This window comes from Leptonychotes weddellii, chromosome 6 (genome assembly GCF_054177405.1).
Source record: "Leptonychotes weddellii isolate Sample4059 chromosome 6, ASM5417740v2, whole genome shotgun sequence".
Classification (NCBI taxonomy): Eukaryota; Metazoa; Chordata; class Mammalia; order Carnivora; family Phocidae; genus Leptonychotes; species Leptonychotes weddellii.
This window is the reverse complement of record NC_138374.1, coordinates 72,142,703-72,167,642: the sequence shown is the minus strand read 5'-3', so window position 1 is coordinate 72,167,642 and position 24,940 is coordinate 72,142,703. Positions and strand designations below refer to the sequence as shown.

The 24,940-nt window shown below is 40.0% G+C and overlaps 1 protein-coding gene and 1 long non-coding RNA gene across 3 annotated transcripts in view; both read right to left on the bottom strand.

Moving 5' to 3' along the window:
* The window catches only part of LOC145722246 (uncharacterized), a 21,765-nt gene extending 20,680 nt beyond the window's left edge, over positions 1–1,085 (bottom strand). The window contains exon 1 of the long non-coding RNA XR_014146366.1: positions 241–1,085. This is a non-coding gene — a long non-coding RNA (uncharacterized LOC145722246). The remainder of the gene's footprint in view (positions 1–240) is intronic.
* LOC102740208 (protein kinase cGMP-dependent 1) overlaps positions 1–24,940 on the bottom strand; it is a 914,142-nt gene that overhangs the window by 460,535 nt on the left and 428,667 nt on the right. The gene's annotated exons all lie outside the window — the stretch shown is intronic.

The window sequence follows — 24,940 nt, the reverse complement described above, 5'->3', positions numbered from 1 at the left end:
GAGAGACGATGGACTCTGAAAAACAAACTGAGGGTTCTAGAGGGGAGGGGGGTGGGAGGATGGGTTAGCCTGGTGGTGGGTATTGAGGAGGGCACATTCTGCATGGAGCACTGGGTGTTATGCACAAACAATGAATCATGGAACACTACATCTAAAACTAATGATGTAATGTATGGGGATTAACATAAGAATAAAAAATTTTAAAAAAATAAAATAAAACAAAATAGAAAGCTGCGCTACTCCCTCTCCTGCAGGAATCTGGGCCCTTCAATTGCACGGAGGGGGGCGGCCCAACGACAACCGAGAAAATTACCCAACAGCGGACTCGCCTGGGGCACCCTACCTCTACCCACGCATTTGCAGTGAAGCTACTATGTTTTAGTCACAACCACTCTCTTTAGATCACTCTCTTCTGAATACAGGATCTCATTCCAGGAACACTTACTTCCCTAGGAACACGTGCAGAAAGAACCTACTTTAGCGGCGCTCATCGAAGACAGGGTGATAGAAGAACGTGCTGTCCCCACACAAAACACCTCTCTCGGGCTTGTCGAAGACTCCACACTTTAAAAATAAACTGCTATGCAGACGTCCTTTGATTTGCGTTCTACACTGAGGATTTTAACATTCCCTTTCATCCAGGTACCTCCCGCAGCCTCTGATGTACCCTTTCTAGATGGGGCTCACGTGTCACTAACTGAACACTTCAGCAGACCTTCCTAGACCGAAACATAAATGCAAAGGCACCATTAGCTCTTGGCAGGGTATGACTTATGTGATGATGCTGCCTCCAGCTGGAACCCCCACCACCCTGTTTGCCAGAAGAAAACAAAGTAAAATAACGCTAGGCACACACTTCTCATATGTCTACAGCAAAACACAACACTGGAAACAGTGATGGCTGCATACGAAGCCTCCAGAAGAGCGTCTTCTTTGCTTCTCCAGCAGTTACCTATTTTATTACTTACGTTAATCAAAAACCTTTGAAATTCATAGGCTCTTTTTATGCAATTGTCAGTTATCCAAGTAGGCTAGAAAGAGCGGAGGAGTGTGGAAAACATTTTTTAATTTTTTTATGATTTTTTTTTTTTTTTTAAAGAAAGACACAGCATGCAAGTGGGGCGGGGCAGAGGGAGAGAGACAGAAAACCCTAAGCAGACTCCACGCCCAGCACAGAGCCCGACGTGGGGCTCGATCCCAGGACCCCCGAGATCATAATCTGAGCCAAAATCATGAGTCAGATTCTTAACCCTCTGAGCCACCCAGGAGCCCCAAAAACATTTTTTTTAAATGGGAAGAAAGCAATAGATGTGAGAAATACTAAATCAAACCAATAATCAATTAACTTATTTACTGAAGAATTACTATCAAACTAGGTAGAGCCCTAGGAAATTATAATATCAACAAAACATTATTAAGTGCTAATGTGCCAGGTCTTCTACTAAGCACTTCACATAAATGGACACATCCAGTCCTTCAAACAGGCTATGGGGTAGATGCTATTCACCTTTTACAGAGGAGTAAATGGAGGCACAAGATACTTCATAACTTATTTGTCCAGGATGACAAAAATGGCAAGTAGATGAGCAATGTGCTGAACTCAGGTCTGCTGACATTAGACCAAGCATTTTAAGCTGCATACTCTACTGGTTCCCACAAAACTGTATTCCTGGATTTTTATTTATAGTAAGTCTATGGAGGGAAGGATAAAAAATATGTTTTTTGACAGAAGTTGATAAAGACATACTTTAAATGTTTACCAAAGGCTGACCCTGTTGTCATTCTTTTGTTTTTTTGAGAGAGACAGCACGCTCACAAGAGTCAGGGGCTAGGCAGAGGGAGAGAGGGAGGGAATCTCAGGCAGACGCCACACTGAGTGTGAAGCCTCATGCAGGGCTTGATCTCACAACCCTGGGATCATGACTTGAGCCAAAATCAAGATAGATAGATAAATCATGTTTCCCAGAATAAGCCAGAAAGCACCATGCCTGGCAATGTAACATGTGTATTTGCCAGATACTTCCGGATAAGGTGCTCCTCTGTGCTATATGGAAATATGACCATTTTATTACTTGCATCCACTTTCTTTTTTTAGATTGTGATCTCTGTGGGTGAGAACCATGTTCTGATTGTGAACCGTGGTCCAACAGGCAAGAAAGAAGACACAGGTGATTATTAGTGACCCAGTGTAATGTATGGGCTCAAACAACATTTCAAAGGTTAAAAGAAATGACAACATCCAAATTGTTCAAAAAAATGAAACCACACCAAATCACCTCTCCCTCTGTAAGAAAGAATCAAAGAAATGTTCAAATGGGAATTAGTGACTTCAGATGCTATTTAAAAAAACAAACAAAAAAACATAAAAAGGAATCTGAAAGGTCCAGGCCAAGAGAACCACAGTCCTTTTAAAGTCTTGAAATACCTTGAGAAAAGAAACAAATTCACTTGTAATGGCAAATAGGGTTCTGGAAAGTAATGTGAGAGGGAGGACAGTTGAGAGGGCTGGGGGGAAAAAAAGGCAGAGATGAGGTCTTCTTAATCCTGTGTAGATATGACGTCTCTCATTTCAGAGATACACAATACTGAGTGTCTCAGAAGGGACACAGAATTGGGGCTGGCACCCAGATCTTTGATTTATAATCCAGTGTTCTTTGCACTTTGCCATCCCAAAATGACAGCTTCTTAGTAACTGAGGCGATCATGAAGACAACAGGGAGCCAGGTACAAACCTCTTCCAAGAGGCCTTCTCTGACCTCAGCTCTTTCCCTGCAGGCCCCTCTCTGTCATCACATCAAAGAACTTACCAGAAAAAAAGTTTGAAAATTACTGAACTAGTTGATTTCAAATTCCCCTCCACCTCTGAAATTCCATGTTTCTAAGTGTATCTTCTTGTCTATTGAGTAAAACATCTGAATTCTTTCAGCCCAAGAGTTATAAGCAGCCTTTAAAAGAATGTTTTGTCCAAGGCACTCCACATTTTCTAAATTCTACCCAGGAACAAAAAGGTAAATGATAATCTCCTCTATCTCCAACTTTTAACCAGTGTCGATTGGCCAGATCAAAGTAACCTAATTGATCTTCTCTCCCTATTTTCCAGTAAGAATAAAAATAATCAAGAAAAAAAATCACAGAAAGAAAGAAAAATGAATAATGGACACATTCTACAGATAAACATGAGCTTATGGTGAATAACTTGAAGGGTTTCTGGGCCATTTTTTTCAGTGCCCAGTGTTGGCCTACATTATAATTTAGTGTTGTGTGTAAACAAATCCTCTCAAGGTAGCAATAGTTTATTGACCAATGTGGAGAGAAATGATATGATCACAGAAACATAAGGTTGTTCCCACTGCAAGTATATTCTAATGTTTGTGTTGAGCAAACCCCTTGGCTAATGCAGAAACATTGCTCACTGTGGCATTCTGACTATAACAAGGATTCTAAAATCATCTCACATCTTAAACTCTGAAAGGGAAAAGTGTTGAATATAATTCCAATTTATAAAGGCCAAAGAGATAGGAAATGCCAGACATTATGTTACATTACTGGAAAGAGGTAAAAAAGAAAAAAAAAATCTGTGACAAATGATGGAGCTAGTTGAAATGTTGTGTAAAACGAAGAGCTGTCAGCATCAAACATTTTTTTAAAGATTTATTTATTTATTTATTTGAGAGAGAGAGAATGAGAGAGAGCGAGTACATGAGAGGGGGGAGGGTCAGAGGGAGAAGCAGGCTCCCTGCTGAGCAGGGAGCCCGATGCGGGACTCGATCCCGGGACTCCAGGATCATGACCTGAGCCGAAGGCAGTCGCTTAACCAACTGAGCCACCCAGGCGCCCAGCATCAAACATTTTAATTCCAACTCAGATTATCATCTGCAACATGATTTGGAAATTGGCTCAAACTGTAACACTGTTCTCATATTTCCCAATCAGATTAGATCATCCAAACCTCTGCATTCCAGGCAAAATGGCTCGGCTTAAAAAACAAAACAAAACAAAACAAAAAACACCCAATCAGCCACTTTATTTCTAAAATAATGATGATAAAAAATGACACATGGTTAAAAAGAAAACAGAAACTTCCTTCACGGAACAGGCTAGAAGAGTCACATGGCTCACTTTGATTTGGCTTCTTCCAATTGAGAAGAGGCAGGAGAGGAATAGAAGCAGCAATGTGATAAGAGATGTGGACACATCAGTGATGTCCTGCCAACGTCACCTTCAGCATGGCACCAAAACAATTTAAGGCAATCATGTGCTTCTCCTTGATTACTTATAGACAATAACGTGCAAACCACAGGAAAAACAGCATACAGAGCAAGAACAGTGGTCATTTACATGATGTCCCTTCGTTTAGACCGTTACTCTCCTTCTCTTCATTTTCCTAAAATATGCACATATGGTTGGACTTCTCAACTTAATTAAATTTTCCCCTTGACAGTAACATCCTTTCATTTGGGATCCAGTCACGTATTTTGACAGGAAAGGAGATCCAATTCAATAAATGTATGGGGAGCACTTAATCTGTCCCAAGTATTCCTCAAAAGGTTGGGGATGGAATCGTGAAGAAGTCACACCAAAGTAGTGGGGAATTGCCTAGTTTACACCAATATTTCTTCATTATAATAAAATAGAATCAGATTATGGATAGTAGCACATAATAGCTGGAAATGACTTAAAAGAGAATTTGTTTCCTTTTCCTTCTTTCCCTCCTCCCTCCCTTCTCTGGCTCTTCCTTCTCTCTAGTTCATGATCTCTCTCTCTCTCTCTCCCTCTCTCTGTCATAAACTAAGAGTTTCCCCAATCATCTATATATTTGTAAGATTTCACAAAGGACCTGGATCATAGTAAGTGACCAATAGACAAGAAATGTTATTGTGTGACCAAATTTAATGAAGATAAAGCTAAATGCATCCAATATGGTAGCCACCAATCACGTGTGACTACTGAGCACTTGAAATGTGGCTGGCCCATCCAAAGTGACATGTATACAAGTATAAAATACCCCCAAATTTCCAAGATGATGGAAAAATTTACAGACTGAAATGACAATATTTTGGATATATTGGGGGTAGATAGTAATTATTAAATGTAACTTTCTTTCTTTCTTTTTACTTTTTTAACTTGGCTGCTAGAAATGTTAAGTTATCTATATGGCCATGTGTTATTTGTATTGGATAACACTCCTCTGGAGAGATAAAGTAGCTAGCAGGTGCTCATATTGCTAATTGTGACCAAGTTAATAACAGAATCAAAGTGTCCTAACTTCCAGCCCTCATAGTTTTTATTTTTTCAAAATTTGAAAGAGAGGAACTCTTAGTGATGGAAATTTTATTGTCATCTATGATATAAAGGAGACCGTACTTGGCAATGTTGTAAAATAGATTCCATCCATAATCATGAACATACTAAGACACCACATGCTTTCACATGCTTCAAGTTCAAACGACCCATCAAAGGCCATTGAAAACAGGGAGAGGTTATAAAATGGAGGACATAATAAGTAAATCATGAAAAAAAGATGGAGAGCCTGTCATTAAGCTGTAATCTAATCTGAAATAGGAAAGAGATTCTGTAATCTGAGGTCATCCAACATTATGAAAATCAGTTTAAGAATAACAGTATACACTTGGGGCGCCTAGATGGCTCAGTTGGTTAAGCGTCTGACTCTTGATTTTGGCTCAGGTCATGATCTCAGGGTCGTGGGATCGAGCCTCGAGTCAGGTTCTGCACTGAGTGTAGAGTTTGCTTGTCCCTCTCCCTTTGCTCCTCCCCCTGCTCTCTCTCTAAGATAGATAGATAGATAGATAGATAGATAGATAGATAGATAGATATCTTAAAAAAGAAAAGAATAACAGTACACACTTAAATAAATTAATTGCCATCTTGCCTCTAGAGATTTTATACATTGGTTTGACTACACGGTAGACTCCTGTAAGGCATGACAGAGAGAGGGAGAGAGAGAGATCATGAACTAGAGAGAAGGAAGAGCAAGAGAAGGGAGGGAGGAGGGAAAGAAGGAAAAGGAAACAAATTCTCTTTTAAGTCGTTTCCAGCTATTATGTGCTACTATCCATAATCTGATTCTATTTTATTATAATGAAGAAATATTGGTGTAAACTAGGCAATTCCCCACTACTTTGGTGTGACTTCTTCACGATTCCATCCCCAACCTTTTGAAGAATGCTTGGGACAGATTAACATATATGTACACATACATGTTTTGAAAGCAAAATCACAAGAGGGAAGAAAGCTTGCTGGAAATAAAGCAGGATTTTGTAGTCATAGCAACCTCAACTTTTTAAAACCAACAGTAAGGCAAGAAGAGCTCATCAAGAGCTACATCAAGTTGTTATAGCAACCAAAATATGGCTTTATAAAAACAAGTGTGCATTAAAATAGCCAGAGGGTTATAATAGTAAGAGACTATTATAAAAATATATCTGTGGAAAAAAATCTGTTTAAAAAAAAATATATATATATATATCTGCAGAGACCAAAGGTTTAATTTTTACCCTGTTTTAATCAGGATTTGTGTTCTCTGCTTCATGAGAACAAAACATTTTCTCAGGCGACTCTCCCAACAAACACACAGCTTGCTGTGGCAAGCAGGCAGGATTATAGTTTTGACACAGCTAATAATCATCAGTGGGGCCAAAATTAGTTCATCAGTACTAATAATTTGATCCTTTCTGGGTGATGAAAACTCTTAAGCCAAAAACAGAGTGGGGTGCCCTGGTGGCTCATTGGGTTGAACCTCCGACTCTTGGTTTCAGCACAGGTCATGACGTCTGGGTCCTGGGATCAGCCCTGCAGTGCGCTCCATGCTCAGCAGGGAGTCTGCTGGAGATTTTCTCTCTTGCTCTGCCCTCCTGCTCACACACACTCTCTCTCTCTAAAATAAATAAATAATAATTTAAAAAAGAAGCAGAGTAAAAAGTAGTCAAATTGCGTTGTCTGGAAAGATCCAGGGAGAATGAGTCTAGAACAAGGTTTCTCAACACTGGCACGACTGACATTTTACATTAGTTCATTCCTTGTTACGAGTGCTGGTCCCATACATTATAGAATATTTAGCATCATCCCTGGTCTCTGCCAAGAGACACAAGTCGCAACCTCCCACCTCCATCTCCAGGTGTGACAACCAAAAATGTCTCCATATATTGTCAAATGTTTTCTCGGGGAGAGGATGGTAGCCAGATCACCCACGACTGACAACCTTCGCTCTATAAACATTTCATCCCTTTCATTCATGCCATCCTGAAACTCGTGGAAATTGAGCAAATGTGGAAGAAATGAAGCTAGTGAGCCAATCATAATCCCTTTGAAGGGAAAACCCCCCAAACTCCTTTAAGTCTCTGGAACTATGCTTCACCTGGCTTACTATCTTAGAACAAACATTTTATTCTTTCTTTCTCTTTTTTTTTTTTTCCAAGATTTTATTTATTTATTTTTGAGAGAGAGAGAGAGAGCACAAGCATGGGGGAAGGGCAGGCAGAGGGAGAGGAAGAAGCAGATTCCCCCCTGAGCAGGGAGCCTGATGTGGGACTCGATCTCAGAACCCTGAGCTGAAGGCAGATGCTTAACTGACTGAGCCACCCAGGTGCCCTCTTTATTTCAAGTCTCAACACACGCAAGGCAGGAACCCTTTCAGCTGGCCCCTTCCTCCTCCTCCCGCACTCCTAATCATCTGCACAGTGCTTTCCCATTTGGCCGAAGACTGTATTTGGAGAAATAGATATACATAGTATCCCAAATGGCCACCTCCCCTTTTGGACAACTACCAAAATGCTTCAAATCAATCCTTACTGACTTGAATGTCACTTAAGTGCTATGGAGCACTTAATGTTCCATTTAAGCATCATCCAGGCTGGGACCATTCGATCTTTTATCGTAACCCAGTGAGTTAAAACAAAATAAGAACACATGTGGTCAACCCTTATTGAGTGACTGACCAAATAAAAATCAGGGGCAAGTTGAGAAAAGGGGGAGAGAAACGAAGATACAGCTTCTTGCCAAAGGCAGTTTTCAATATAGTTATTAAATGTGGGTAGATGGGAGCTCCAAATGGTAAGCTCATACAAAGTAGACACTGTTTTTGTAACCTTGGAGGTACCATAATACTTGACCCAAAGTCAACAAAAAATGACCAGGGCTGGCCTCTCTTGATTTAAGGCCTAGGCAATTCCCTAAGCTCAGGTTTTTATGTTTTGTTTTATTTTGAGTTATAGCAATTCAAGTTATTATCATTAGCATGTAAGACATGTGCCTATGAAGACTTGAGGGGCATATCTTTTTCTAGCTCTTTCCATGAACTTTATTTTACTATTGTTCTCTCATATAGCTAAGTAATTTTATAAAGCAATTTTGGAGAAATCGAATTCTTGAGGATTTCCATTTCTATTTTTGTTCCACATGGGTCTTCTATAAAACCCTAATCTTTTGAGGAACGGCAGAATGATTCATTGGATATATAGAAATGAAATAAATAAATATGATTATTGATTTTCTTGCCCCAGGACCCTGAGAGATTGGCAAACATCTGTAGAGAAAGCTTTTGAAAAGTAAATTGTGAACTTCTCTGTCACTCTTTTCCACTGGAAAAACTGACAGTCTACCACCCAGAAACTCCATTCAGTACCATTTAAAAACAGAGTTAGGAAGAGACTTGAGATATACCAAGGGATTGGCCATAATATAGGACTCTCAAATATTCCATTTGTTAATCAAAACAGATCATTCCCTCATGTTGCAAATACTGCTCTTGATGTCACTTACATAAGTGGGTCCTTGAGAGCTGGAGTAACCACAGGAAGTTGTCAAGGGAGATGCTAGAACGTCATGTGACTGGTAAGTGTGCACAGCTGTGATAAGACCTCACACAAACATTTGCAAACTTGGAGACATGTGGCACATGGTTTCCTAATAATGAATTAAAGAGTAATGCTCACAAGGAGCGTGCAGTGATACATGCTTTTGATTCCGTCCTTACAAATACAATTAGGATCTGCTTTGACCTCTAAAAGGTTATCTTAGTCTTGCAGCAAACAAGAAACCATATACAGCTAGGATAATAGTGATTTTGAAAAGAAATTTAAAAATCACAGTTTTCCTAGGCCAAGGTAAGTCCCATTAAAGGAGGCTGATTCACCGTAAGCTTGATCAGGGGACAATGCTCTTTCCACCGGCAGACAAAGTAGGTCATCAGTCCAACCGTATAAACAGTCATTTTTTTCATACACCACATACCCCAAGCAGAGAGGTTAGGTGCTGGAGTCTGGTAATGTGGTTGGAATAGCACTCACCACTGCTATTCAGCTTCATTAAATTCATTAATTCAGCTTGGATGGGACTTCACAGTGTCTTTTGTAAAAGGACATTGGAGAAGCAATTTAAAAAAACAGTTGGTGATGTTTGCTTTTATTTTATCCTTCCACTAGCTTTTCAAGTCACCCATTTATTGCTCTAAATGGTATTTCCAGCTTAGAAAACGGAGAGAACATGGTTCAGAATAGCTAAGTGGTAGAAAAACAACTTTATTGGACACTACCTCGAATATCTTAAAAATATCCCATGCATCTACTAAAAAACAAAGATCTGGATCAAAATTATAGGTAGAGACGGGACTGAGCTGTTTGAAGGGGGAAGGAGGGAAGAGAAGGGGAGCAGGGGCTGAGGTGTGTGTTTGCTTCCTGCACCCTTCCCAATGCCTGCCTGTAGAGCTACCGGAGGACTACAGAGTCAGCATAATTTAAAAATTATCACACCCCTTGTTCTTCTTCTATTCCAGGTTACTTTTCATAGAAAAATGGGTTCCCAAGACCCATCATGATTGTGGCAGGTCACACAGGCAGATGATAGGGAATGGTTAAGAGGAGATTATATCACAGGCAGACAAATGTGTTGCCATAAGAGTAGGAAATTGGTGAATTTGACCTGGCCAAGGGCGTCCGGGGAGAATTAAATAGAAGGGAGAGGAGTCAGATCTTTTATGAAAAACCACTTGCCAAAATTAATGTAGATTTATGGGATCTATGTGACTCCATTTTCACACATTCAAGAACATGGACTCATCTCATAACACCAAATCATTTTTAAAACTACAAGGTTCTTAAAAATAAGATCAGCCAACATTTTTATTCTTCTTCCAATCCAAGTTTTATAATTCCACAGCCCATGCCTTTTTGACTGAGGATAGCAAGAGGCCAAGGCAGTCCTGTAGTTACTCCAGCTCCATATTTACTCTACAGAACAAACTTGAAGTCGAAAACATCCACATCTGTCCATTTAGGTGATTACAAGGTAGATGAAGTCACCTGGTGGCATCAACAGCATGATAACCACTTATTTTGGCCAAAGTGGCCTTGGAGTGGCTGAATGATAATTTGCAAAACTGGACTGGATGAGTTGGCAATGGGGATGAAGCGAAGGGTACAGGTGTTTTGTTTTGTTTGTTTTGTTTTATTTTAGTGAAATCTGAGGGAACACACCACCTGAGGGAACATCTCACACATGCACGTGCGAAGATGAATGGAAATGCAGCGGATGTGTCCTCAACACTGGAAGTATGTGCACATTGTGCTGAACTACGCATTCATAATATGGGACAACATATTGACTATGACATGTATTATGATGTAATATTAACACACTGTTTATTATGTATATTCAACTGTTTCCAGACTTAATAGCCACCTTCAGAACATGCTCAAGAGTCAAATGTCACATGTCTTTAGCGAGGAAACAGACTTCTTTTTGGTGCCATTTTTCCCCCTGGTAACATGCAATATCACCCTAAGTTTGTCTAACTCAAATGAAAATAAATTGGTAGCTTCTGATGACTTCACTATGTTGAATTACACTTTCCAAGATGGCTCCCTGACCACCTGCATGTAAATCATTTAAGTTGTTGGCTAAAAATGGAGATTTCAGAGCCCTATTCCAAATCTACTCAGTCAGCAGTTTGAAAGCCATGCATCCACGCAACACTAGCTAGTTTCATAATCAGCACTGGCCATGTTGGCAGGAGGCTGAGGTAAACCAGCTGGCAGAATCTGGCACTAAACTTGTTGACATAAACTAGTGTCCAGGCCCTCTGTCTGCTCACTAAGTTTCTTGTTTGCCCACTTTAAAGAACGGAGCTCCTGGCTTGGTTCCTGACTAAGACTCCAGTTTTGCCTCTGGAAGCAGAGCTCCGGGCTACCTCTCTGGAAGAAAGTTTGATGCCCATATAATTGTCCTAATTCTTGGTCACTCCATCTCCTAGATGTTTCACCCCATCCCCTCTGTCCCTTGCTACGTTTCTGTATCTCTGTGAGCACAGTTCTGCTCTGAACCAGATACAACACGCTCAACCTTGCAGACTGATAATCCAGCCATTTGTCAATTAAGTGTTATGCACAGACCAGCAGCATCAAAACACCATCCGGGCATCTGTTAGAAATTCCGAATCTTAATGCCTGCCCAGACTCACCTTGGTAGGTTGATAATGGCTCTCAAATATATGTCCATGTCCTAATCCCTGGAATCTATAAATATTCCCTCATGTGGGAAAGTTTTTGCAGATAGGATAAAGATTTGGGGATTATACTGGATTATCTGGATGGGCTCCAAATCCAATCACAAGTATCCTTACAAGAGAGAGGAAGAGGGAGATGACACATACAGAAGAGAAAGTGATAGGAACATAGACACCACAAGGAATGCTTGCAGCCACCAGAAGCTGGAAGACAGGAGCAGGTTCTTCCCACAGAGCCTCCAGAGAGAATGCAACCCAACCAACATCGGGATCCTAGCCCGGTGAAACGGATATTGCACTTGTTGCCTAAAGAATGGTGACAGAACCAACTTCTGATGTTTTAAGCCACCCACTTGGTGGCAATTGTTGCACCAGCTCTAGGAAACCAATATACTACTGAAACAGATCTGCACTTTTTAAAAAGATTTATTTATTTTAGAGAGAGAGCATGACTGGGGGGGGAGGGGCAGGGGGAGAGGGAGAAAGAGAATCCCAAGCAGACACTGCACTGAGCGCAGAGCCCATCTCAGGGCTCGATCTCACGAACGTGAGATCATGACGTGAGCCAAAACCAAGAATCGGGCACTTAGTGGATTGAGCCACCCAGGTGCCCCCAGATCTGCATTATAACAAGATCTACAGGAGACTGATACATACAGTGAAATTTGAGGATCAATGACATAACCACACCAGACCTTCCAATCAAGCCCAAGTTTTTCCCCACCTCTGGTAATTTGGAGAGCCTCTTTCTCAGGGGTCAGTCTATAGCTGGTTTAGTTTTCTCACTCAGTTCTGTCCATTCACCACTAATTTCAATTCCAACTCGACCACCTGTATGCAAAGATGATTGCAGCTAATCTCACCTAAGACATGAGAAAGCAAATACTCAATAACTAATTATCACTGATCAATTGCAACTGGGAATGGGGGCCAGTTTTGGCCTCAATATAGGGTATTACCTTCTTAAATAAAATCAGCATTTCTTTTGAAGGCAACCTACCCTGTATATGAGGAATACATTATCATGTCCTGAGTCGAAACCAAGAGTCAGACGCTTCACCGACTGAGCTACCCAGGTGCCCCTTGATTGTGATGACTTAATATTAAACTGGAGAAGGTTCATTTTTGAGGAGCAAAGCAGTCACACTTTAGGAAAAAAATAACTGCCACTTTTCCAAGTAGCTGTATCCAAATTGTCCTATCTGAAATTTATTTTGCAACACTTGCAAGGATCCTATGAAAAATGCACATTTCCTTCATGAAGCATGATACACAGGCTATTTGAGCTGAATGTTAGTCAAGTTTAATTACCAAAAAAAAAAAAAAAAGAGTTCTCTTTTTAAGAAAAAAAAAAAAAATGGCAGCAATTCCCAAACTCCATGTGCACTGATTTGCCAAGTTAAATACAACCTGGGCTAGGAGGAAAGGGAGGTAGCCTGGATCTAATGCAAATGTATGATACCTGCTATTCTTGGCTAGTCCTGGAGACAGAATCCTCTCTTAGAACTCCATTCGATCATTTTGGCAGGCAGGAGATGGGCCTCACACTGGCTTTGTGAATAGGTAGGTATTGATCGTGACACAATGATACAGTGAGTAGGTCTGAGCTATGGTGGAGAAGCACTTGGTCCCTGCTCCCCAAGGCTCTACCTTCTAGCCTACTGACTGATTAAATACCCAGAAACGGGGAGAGAACTGGTCGACCCCGCCTCTGCATCGTGGCAGGTGCAAACACGTGTTTCATTAACCGCAGCTCCTCACCAAACTGTTCAAAAGCAACAGTCTGAAGGCTTTACTCCTGGTTCATCTCATCATTTAATCTTTACAGCAATTCTTGATAGAGAAAAGGCAACGAGAAAACCTTCTTTTATCTCATCTGTAACTTCAATCAAATGAGAAAAAGTCTCTGTTCAGTTTTTTCCCGGTTTGAGTCCTTTTCCAAGAGTTTCTCAAGAGTTTTCAGCAACAGAAATACGTTTCTTTGCAGACTAGCCTCCTGTCCAGTGGATCATACTACACTAATCAAAATTAGCAAGGCAAATTGGAAGCTACACTGGAATGCATTTTTGTCCCCTAAAAGGGGGAGTAGAGGTAGTTGAGCTGCTGTTTTTCAATTTGCTTATGATCTTAAAAGGGGCCATTAGATGTGAAATGAAAGCATATACCTGACCCAATGCAATGCAATCTAATACAACTTTCCTGGGCATATTTAATTACTGGGCTCCCTAATTACAAAAGCAGAAATGTTTCTCATAAGTGGACATTTCTGGATCTGGTTTTGTTTTTGTTTTTTTTTTCCCTAATTGAAAATCAGGCTTTTGGTGCGACTGCGTATTGAAATATTCAAAGGGGAAGGAAAGTTGATGTCAGATGAATTTTTACTGAAAGAGGCTTTATAACCACCCCTTGCGGACTGCCTCTGGCTTGGCATTACAATCCTGTACAAACTTCATTATCAGGTGCAACCTTATCTCCTTAACCAGTCTGAACACTTTCTGCAGGCCTGATGATGATTCACTCTCTTTTGTTTCCTTTACTTCTAACAAAGCACTAAAACCAGTCACCGCTTAACAGATATTTACTGAGTAGCAGCATATGTATGAGAAGATCCTCAAAAATCAAATGTCTAATCTTTCAAATGGGCTAGTTAACTTACAGGGGTTTTCTTCTGTCCAATGACAGAACTGATCTTGAATTTCTTGATAGGTTCTATTAGGTGAGGTGCTTTGATCAGTGGTAGTATAGAAATATTCCATGAATGAACCGAAACCTATTAGTAACCGACAAGTTTTCTGACACAGGGCTGTGGATGTCCTCTCTTTTCTTAGAACTTAAATATGACAATTCTCCCCCCACCACCACCACCACCACACACACAATACTTTTCCTTGCTAACTCCTAGCTATTCGTCAAACCAGTTCATGCAATTTTTTCACTGTCCCTTCCTTGTACTTGGATAATACCCATGCATGTTCACCACTGTCAAACCATTTGTCATTCTCAATTTTAAAAAATCAATATCCAGTACACACCCAGTTATTTCAGGGCTGGCAATTACATGGATCCACATACCCGATACCTAACAATGTTTGGCCCAGAGGAAGTCTGAATAAAGTTTTGAAAAAGTGAACTAAGACACCTCATTTACTTTTCCCTTCTCTACTTCATATTGGGGAGCTCATGCCACTCCCCGCCCTCATATCTACACATTGGGTTATTGGAGGGGAACTGAAGATAAACACAATACCTAGAGCTCACCAGCTACAAAATCAGTCCTACAGTTAATCCACGGGGCCACTTTCTATAAACCTTTGTGCCTGGTGACATGGTTTTAGACATCAGCTTCACAACCAGAGTGCTGACAGACACAATGGCTGAATAGTATCAGAGAGAGAATTGATTTTACTAATTCATGGAACAAGGGCAGCATTTTTATGCTAAGTCATTATTTTTTGGCAAGGAAATCTGTGTCAAAAGGGGAACTTTTTTCTTGGTGACAGAACAATTTTCTTCACTGGAATTGAATATTCTCTTCACAATCTAAATGTTTGGAGAATGTATGAAAGTAAAAAGAACAATAATGTCCTCTTTAGATGACTTGTGTCATCACAACAGATGCCATGCGGAGTGGAAAGGAAATTAGCCAGAGGGTCCTAAGACTTCAGTTCTGGGTCCACATTTGGCACGTATCCTCTGAGCAGAAAGGGTGATGGGGGATAGCCTCCCCAGCCAGGACTTCCTCATTTCTGAAAGGAGAACACCCAAAAGGAAAGCTCATTGCTGACCAAGGTTTTTCTGCTCTCCTACTAACATCTGGATTTACGAGTTTGACCTCCTGAGTGTGTTTGGGACAGATGCTAAAAATAAAATAATTTCTCAAAATCAGTCATGGCTACGTTGATCTGGTCACCACGGAACAGAAGGAAAAACAAAAATTGCAAATACACAGAGCGCTTCACAGCTTCGAGAAGGTATCTGACCTGCTCTCCCCCATCAGAAGCAGGGCTGCACCCAAATTGGTCCTCTGCAATCTTCACCTCATCCCATTTCTGAGTAATTCCGAGGACAGCTCACAAGTCTACAACATTCTGACTCTCAGAAAATGTCTGTCTTGAATTCAAAGACAGTAACTCCAAGTTCTACAATTTTCTCTTCTTAGGGTGAATGATAACATTTTTTTTCCTTTTGTGACTTAACCATCATTTTGATTTCTTGACTCCCTTACAAGTTTTGCACTTGAATGTACAATAGTATTTCCAAAGGGAAAAAGAAAGGCAGGGTGCCCAGCCTCGTAAATGCCCATTTTCTACTACAAATAACCCGGAATAAAGTGTCATATTATTCTTTTTGTTACATATTGCAATACAATTTATTTTCCCTCTAGGTAACTCAAATCTTTTGCTATGAAAGCTGACCTCCTAGGAGAGGTTTGGGGTTTATTTTATTTTATCTTGTTTGTCTTTCTTGTCGCCCTCACCAGCAGTAGCTAGAAAAGTGGTAAGTACATAGCAGATGATTAACACATTCTTGACAGTTGACTGACACGCTGATAGGGCACCCCAATTCATGAATATCCAGTTAGCAACTCACCAGAAGAATATCATCCCTTTATAGCTGAATAGCATGGGAGGGTTCTGAGACAAAACAGCTCAACTAGATGATCTCAGATTAAGTTCATATGTTCATACCTTACATACCTAGCAACACCAACAAAAACACTTCTATAAAACTGCAATTTAGAATTTATTCAAAAGTTGTGTACATCTAAAATATTCATAGCATCACTGGGGACAAAGGGAAATAATTATATTCTCGAGCTACTATCAAAAGATGATCGATGCACCTGATGTTATAGATTTCTTAGTCTCCTGACTGAAAGTTCAACTCATATATCTGTTTAGTTTAGTTGCAGCTTGGATGGCACAGAAAAAAGGGCAGATTTTCTGAATACCTTCTTACTAACCAACTACTAGAGAGCTGAGCACTTGAATTTCAACCCTTAGTTACTTTTCTCAAATAGTGTTACATATGTTCTTTACGAAGTCTGATTACAGCAAGAATTTTTTTTCCCCCAAGAAGAAATCACATATAAATCCTATAAACAGTACCCCGTGTTAAAAATAGTAAAATCCACTTACATGAGAATACTTTGGATATAAATACCTTGAGAAAAACCAGGGAGTACAGATGTAGACTAGCTTGCTGGTCAGAACCTTCTGAGCACAGGACTGTACGGACTATATCCTGGTCCCTGGCTCAGAACTTGAATCCTTATCTCCAGAACCAGGACTCAGGAAATAGCATTTTAAACTGCAGGTGATCCTTAAATTTCCAAATCTCTGCTCTAGAATAAAAGTTTCAAGATGCTTTGACCCAGAGGGATAGATGGAATGAGTAGAATTAGGGCAAATGAGTGGGCAATAGTGTTTTCCAAGATGCACCAAAACCAAAGTATGATGCTAAGGAGAATGTACCCTGTATACTCAATGCTTCAAGCAGTGGCTAGCACCCACTTGAAATCAAAAAATGAATGAATGAACATGTTCTAGTCTCTGTTAAGTTCGTCAAGAAGTAGTCCCTCCATGATACGACCGATGAACTTTGCACTTAAGTTGATCACCATCTCTGAGTCATCCTGCCTAGTGATGGTTACCTTGGGAAATCACAACAGGACAAGAATCATATATAAGGGAATAATTACAGCAAGTGTTCTGGGTCTGTGTGAATCCCTATATATTGTGTCCAGTTAGGATGACACATGAAGAGCATTAACAGTTAATGGGGATGCTCCTGGGTGATGTCTGTGGTCTCTCAAGCAATCCTCAAAAATCATTCTGTGAAGTAGAATGTATTATCATCCCATTTTTCAACTGGGACTGAGGCTCAGATGTTGTACAACTTGTCTGGATTGAACCCAAAGGTTTCTGGAGCCAGGATTAGTACATCCAACTTATTCAAGGCCACTCCTTTGTACCAAGCTGCCAGTTCATTAGTATTTAAATAAAAAACAAGCTATGTATGCATAAATCTACTATGTGATAGTAATTTCATTACTCTAAACTGCATGCTATTTCATACTAGAGCAGTACTTTATAAATATTACACATAATTTTTGAAGATCGATGTATTGGAATTTGATGGCAGGGAAGGGTCTCCAAAGCTTCCCTACTTTATTTTTCCATATGAGGCAAGGATTATCATAGAAATAGGGACTCTCGGGGCACCTGGGTGGCTCAGTTGGTTAAGCGACTGCCTTCGGCTCAGGTCATGATCCTGGAGTCCCCGGATCGAGTCCCGCATCGGGCTTCCTGCTCGACAGGGAGTCTGCTTCTCCTTCTGACCCTCCCCCCTCTCATGTGCTCTCTCTTTCTCATTCTCTCTCTCAAATAAATAAATAAAATCTTTAAAAAAAAAAGAAGAAAAAGAAATAGGGACTCTCTATGGACTCATTATAATATATGCATGGCTTTGGACAAAGAGCTAAATTCCCGACACAGAGTGAGGATTCAGTGTTTGAAATGGGTCATTTGCTTTTCACAAACTACATAAATACACCTTCAGGAAGATTCAAATTGCTGCTATTCATTACAGATTTCCTTCAGGAAAATTCCCTTGCTGCAGTTCCATTCTTCACTTTTTTCCTTCTGGAAATGAAGCGCATGGTTTTTATATTGGTTAGAAGTGGAGTTAAATTATAGAAATTTTCTAATTAGGAGAAAGCAGCTCCTACATCACTCTGATGACAAAAAGGAGACCTCTGAAAGCAAAGACTTATGAAATGAGCATTGAAGGACAAAGTGAGAACCTTTTCAGTGATTTGGGGGCAGAGTTTGTGAATTAATCGAAGAGCTGACTCTTATATCCATATTTAAAAAACACGCCACACCTCAATGACTATATTTCTCTTGAGAAATACTTAGTCTTTCTTGAGACATGAATAATGATGTAAGTTGAGGAAAAGGGAACATAGGTACATCCTTTTCCTCATGCCTGAAACAGGTGCTAGAAATTTAAATATATTCATTGAATTCCCCTAAGATTAGGAATATATATCATCCACTATCTCTACTTCGTTACTAATATTTAAATTGGTTAAAGAATATGAACATAAGGTGGGGAAAATAGCACAAATACTATCTATTATGAGTAAGAAAATTACTTTCTTTGTAAACCTGTGCTCAGAGATTTTTTTTTAAAGATTTATTTATTTATTTTAGACAGAGAGCGTGTGTGTACTCAAGTGGGAGGAGGGACAGAGGGAGAGAATCTTGAACAGACTCCCCACTGAGTGCAGAGCCCCAGGGAGGGCTCCATCCCACGACCCATGAGATCATGACCTCAGCCAAAATCAAGACTCGGACACTCAATGGACTCAGCCACCCAGGCGCCCCATGTGCTCAGAGATTCTTAAACAGAGTTATTTTTAACAACTTATAGCTCTGAACTAAGCAGGGACAGAACGACTTTTCCTGAGAGGCTTTAGCACAGCTGAAGAAACATAATACTTTAGAAAGCTTCATTAGATATGAAGGGAAAAGAAAAAGGAAATTGTGCCATTGCTTTGGCCAACACACATCCCCCCCTTCACACTCCCACACCCACCATCTCAGATCACCTTACAAAGAAACAAAGAACAAGTTTTCAATCTAACAATTCATTGCTTATTTGGACCCAAAGGCTGGGAACAAATCCCCAGGACACTTTTGCTTTCTTTGCCCTGACTTCACATTGCAAGGAGCCATTTTGTCATGCCACATGGACCGATTCTCATGTCTAGCTTGACCCATTTCTGTTACAGTCAAAAGAGCCCAAGACAAACTTTCCTGACTCCCTTGAGATGGCCATTATATTTCCATGTGGGATTGGTGGTACAGAGCACTCCTCCAGCAGTCAGTGGGGCTATGGTGGTTGTCATCATGAGGGAAAACACTTTTTGTGGTCTCCATTGATGCTAAAGTTAAAGCCCATCCCTCTGTAGACTTATTGCGTGCATTGATCTTACTCCTTTTTCCGGTACACGTACATAAGTGAGGGTGACCTGCTATTATGGAACATGTCCATTGTTGGCCTCAAGATAACAACACATCTCAGGCATAACTCTGATGTCCACTTCTTCCTTCTGTCCTCATTCCAATATCTTACTACTATGGGTCCTCATTACCTTTTGCCCAAATAGCTATAGCAGTAATTAGTTTCCTCATTAGTTTCTTCCGATCTGAATCCAAAAACCGTCATTTTATACTAACTTTCCAAAACTACAGTTCTGGAATGTCTAAAAGTCTTCAGTGGTTCTCCATAGGCTAACAAGATAAATAATTTGCCACCTTGGCATCCAAGGCATCCACAATTCAAACATCACAAGCTTTTCTACTTGCTTTCTATGTCTCTGTCCTGAGTCAGCTGGATACTCACTCTTAGCTGAGTGACCTTTCCTTTCCCACTGTTCAGGGTGCTTATGCTATTCACTCTGGAGAGCCTGGTCTTCTAACCAAATTCTTTCTCCTTAAATCCTTAATAAAATTAGGCGTCTTCCTTCCTCTGTCTTGAAGCCATGAGATACTTTGTCTTTTAGGACTCGTTACTCATCATGTCTTGAATTAATGTTAAATGGATGCTTGTCTTACCTAGGAATTCAGACGGACAGAAGAAGCTCTATCTTCTTTCATCTTTGCATTTCCTGATGGATGACAGGTAGATAGTGACTGTGCTGAGTGAGCTGAGATGACCTGGCCATAGTTATAACCTCACCTGCTTTGTTTTCCATGCCATAGGCTTTAATTCCAAGGTTACAGGCAATAAGAATCAGTATCAAGGTTTAGGAAGGGGTGTGCCTCTTAAGCTACAAAATTTCTGTCCAGTAGAAATGTAATGTGAGTCATATATGTAATTGTAACTTTTCCAGCAATCATGTTAAAAAAAAACTTAAATAGATGAATTTTTTAAAGATTTATTTATTTGAGAGAGAGAGAATGAGCACACGCATGAGTGGGGGGAGGGGCAGAGGGAGAGAATCTTCAAGCAGACTCCCCGCTGAGCATGGAGCCTGAAGCAGGGCTCGATCCCATGACCCATGAGATCATGACCTGAGCTGAAACCAAGAATTGGATGCTTAACCAACTGAGCCACTCAGGCGCCCCTGAAATTTTAATATACATTTTCTTTAAACCATAGGGTCCAAAATATTATTTAAACATGTAATCAATATAAAATATTCATGAGATGCTGTATGTGCATGTGCGTGTGTGTGTATTATGTTCTAAGTCTTTGAAATCTGGTATTTGACACTCACTGTACATCTCAGTTGGGACTAGCCAACACAGTAAATGCTCACTAGCTACAGGCGGCTAACATATTGGATGGTGCAAAGCTAAAGGATGGATGATCATAGCATTGATAAATCAATTTCTCATTTAAAAATATATGGTATTCTCTTTTTTTTCCTCTCCAGACTTCTCTTTAGATATACATATGGTTCTGAATCTTCCTAGGTATTCCCTGGCATATGTAAGTAAATGACTACAGAGGAATTTCCAGAAAGTGGGCAAGTATGTATATGACACAGGCATTATGAAGTTCCCTTATATAAACCTCAGTCATTTGTAGGCAATATTAAAACTATTTTTTAGTTTTGAATAAATGAAGCAAAGCAACAAATTGGTACCCCTTGAGAAAATGTAACATGCAAATTAGATCTACATGGGAAACAGACTGTTAGAGTATTGTATAACTTCACCAAAATGTCTTAACAACATGAATTAGCTATTAAATATTATTCTTTTATAAATGGTACAGAGGAGCATAATCCTGTTTTAATCCTCTCAGCTTTATTTTCCTTAACAAACTGCGCTTTAATGAAAGAATTTCAGTGTCAATGAAGGAGAGAATGATCATGAAAAAAAATTCATCTCTTGAATTTTACTGTTGACACTTTGGGATTTATAATTGATAACATTTATCTGTATCCCACCTCAGTGTGAGAACTTCTTGAAGATACGGACCATAAGTTTTATCAAATGCAGATGTTATTACTAATTTTATACTGTACTTGGCTAAAAAGACCCATTCTATCATGGATTATTCTTAGGCTCACTGAGGTAAATCACACAGTAAGAAAAAATAATTAATAGAAAATATTCAAATCTCCCCCAAAACACCTGCAATAACCCTTCTTTGTATTATATTGTTGTTACAGATTTTTTTCAATCCAGTAGGGTTATATGATGCTGCAGAGAGCAGCTTTAGAGATAGGAGCCGAAAATTCTGTCTCCACCATTTCTGAGCTGAGCTGTCTGGTGCAAGTACTTTCCCTTCTCTGAGCCTGCTTCCTCAATATGAAATCTATTTTGGAAGATAACACTTAAGATTAAATGATGAAACATATGGTCATATCGAGTTGAAATTCACCAATCACTCATCAGCGATTTGGTCTCTCAGTCCTCAGTCTGTCCCTTCCCATTCCCCCTAGACACTCCATAAACATTGACTGTTGAATGTTGCCATTCTTGGAATTATTTATGGTTTAATAGGAGCTCCTGAAAACCAAAGGACTATTCAGATTTGGAAACAAAATAACCAAGAGTAGATGGTCTGGAATGATGATAAACGTGCAAACTTCTGATTCAGTGGGACTCTGACAACGGAGCTCTGTGGAACTCTGCTATCATTTACCCCAGGACTTTCCTCTCACTCATTATTCATGCTACAGATGGTGAAAGCTTAATATTGCATTCATTTTATTTTTTTAAGTTTGTATTTAAAGATTTATTTATTTACTTGATACAGAGAGAGAGAGAGAGCACAAGCAGGGGGAGAGGCAGAGGAAGAGGGAGAAGCAGGCTCCCCACTGAGCAGGGAGCCCAACTTGAGACTCAATCCCAAGACCCTGAGATAATGACCTGATCTGAAGGCAGCTGCTTAACCGATTGAACCACCCAGGTGCCCCCTTAAGTTTGTATTTACATTCCAGTTAGTTAGCATACAGTGTAATATTAGTTTCAGATGTACAATATAGTGATTCAACACTTCCATACATCACGCCATGCTTATAAAACAAGTGCCCTCCTTCATCCCCATCACCGATTTCACTCATTCCCCCCCACACCTCCCCTCTGCTGACCATCAGTGTGTTCTCAAAAGTTAAGAGTCTGTGTCTTGGTTTTCCTTTCTCTCTCTTTTTCCCCCTATGCTCATTTGTTTTGTTTATTAAATCACATTCCATTGTGTATATATATCACTTCTTCATTCATTCATCAGTCTATGGACATGGGGGCTGTTTCCATGATTTGGGTATTGTAAATAATGCTGCTATAAACATCAGGGTGCATGTATCCCTTTGAATTAGTATTTGTGTATCCTTTGGGTAAATACCTAGTAATGCAATTGCTGGATCCTAGGGTAGTTCTATTTTTACCCTTTTAAGGGACCTCCATACTGTTTTCCAGAGTGGCTGCCCCAGCTTGCATTCCCAACAGTGTATGAGGGTTCCCCTTTCTCCGCATCCTCACCAACACCTGTCGTTTCTTGTGTTGTTGATTTTGGCCATTCTGACAGGTGTGAGGTGGTATCTCATTGTGGGTTTGATTTGCATTTCCCTGATGGTGAGTGATGTTGAGCATCTTTTCCTGTGTCTGTTGGCCATCTGGCTGTCTGCTTTGGAAAAATGTCCAGTCATGTCTTCCGCCCATTTTTTAATTGGATTATTCATGCTTTGGGTGTTGAGTTTTATAAGTTCTTTTTATATTTTGGGTACTAGCCCTTTATCGGATATGTGATTTTTCCCATTCCGTAGTTGCCTCTTAGTTTTGTTGATGGTTTCCTTTGCTGTGCAGAAGCTTTTTATCTTGATGAAGTCCCAATAGTTTATTTTTGTTCTTGTTTCCCTTTCCTCAGGAGACATTTCTAGAAAGAAGTTGCTACGGCTATGTTGCAATCAATTTTAGATGGTCTTACAAGTTACTCTTTTCTTCACAACTAGATTTTAAAGTTTTTGAATGTAGCATCCTAGTAGTCTACTCTTGGAGTCCCTATAGGGCCTTGGGCCCAAAGTGGCTCACAAGGTAGGCATTTAAAAACCACTTTAGTTAACTGACTGACATCAACAGAAGAATTCTATTCAAACAAAGGCTATCGTATTGCACTTGGCAAACAAGGTCCACACCATTACAATGAGTAACTCTGAGGTGCAATAGAGTTATTAAAGCAATAATGGAAACAAATTAATTAATGGAAACTAATTAATTCTCTAAAAATACCTGGGAAATGTTACTTCTGTGTGGAGGAAAAAATTAAATGAAAGTAATTTGACTACAAATACGTGCTTAAGTGCTAGAGTAGAGTGTGTTCCATGGAATTCCAGTTTCTGCTCTAACTATAACTTATATCCCATCAAGAGATTTGCAAAGCCTAACTAAACAGGATGCTCATTTCAAACAAGAGAGTGAGAAAAAGTTTCTGTAAGTGTTTTACAATATGCCAGACCGTTAAATACTGTGAATTAATCCTACAAAACATGAAAGCTTCACTCAACATTTAGTTGGGCTTGTGCTCCCTTAGACTATATACACAAACCTTAGGGGCACTTAAGGAATAAGTCATCCTACTCATAGTAAAACTATTTCCTGTCTCAGTTACCAATGATCCAGTAATTCTTTCAAAATTAAGTTGACATTTGCCCATGAAATTTTAAACCACTGAAGACCAGGGTAAATGGTATACTCCGTGCAGCACGTTCCACTTAGGAAAAACACAACTTTGTCACCCCCCCACCCTGCTTTATCGACACCTCTCTGTGCTCCTACTTGTAAGTGTCCAATACACCTTTATCTCCTCTTTTGTGCCAAAAGGTTGTCTGATCGACTTTGTATCCTTCATAACAAGGAGTACAGTTACCTGGAAACACACACACACACGTATTTATGGAAAATTATTAGCACCTATGATTTCCACACTTATATACTGAGTACCCAATCAGTGCTGAGCACTGTTCTGGGTGTTGCATACACAACACAAACAAGACTAACTCAACACTTGCCTTCATGATCCTTTATTTCTTATTTCTACTGGGCAGATGGTACTGATGGCAGTTGACAATAACTCAATGGTAATCAGATCAGGAAACCAACTTTAGTTATTAAGGGTGCTGTAAGGAATGCGAGAGACGTGGATATTTTAAAGAATGACATGTGTTGGCTGTTGGTGGGAATGCAAGCTGGTGCAGCCACTCTGGAAAACTGTATGGAGGTTCCTCAAAAAGTTGAAAATAGAGCTACCCTACGATCCAGCAATTGCACTACTGGGTATTTACCCCAAAGATACAAAAGTAGGGATCCGAAAGGGTACGTGCACCCCGATGTTTATAGCAGCAATGTCCACAATAGCCAAACTGTGGAAAGAGCCAAGATGTCCATCGACAGATGAATGGAT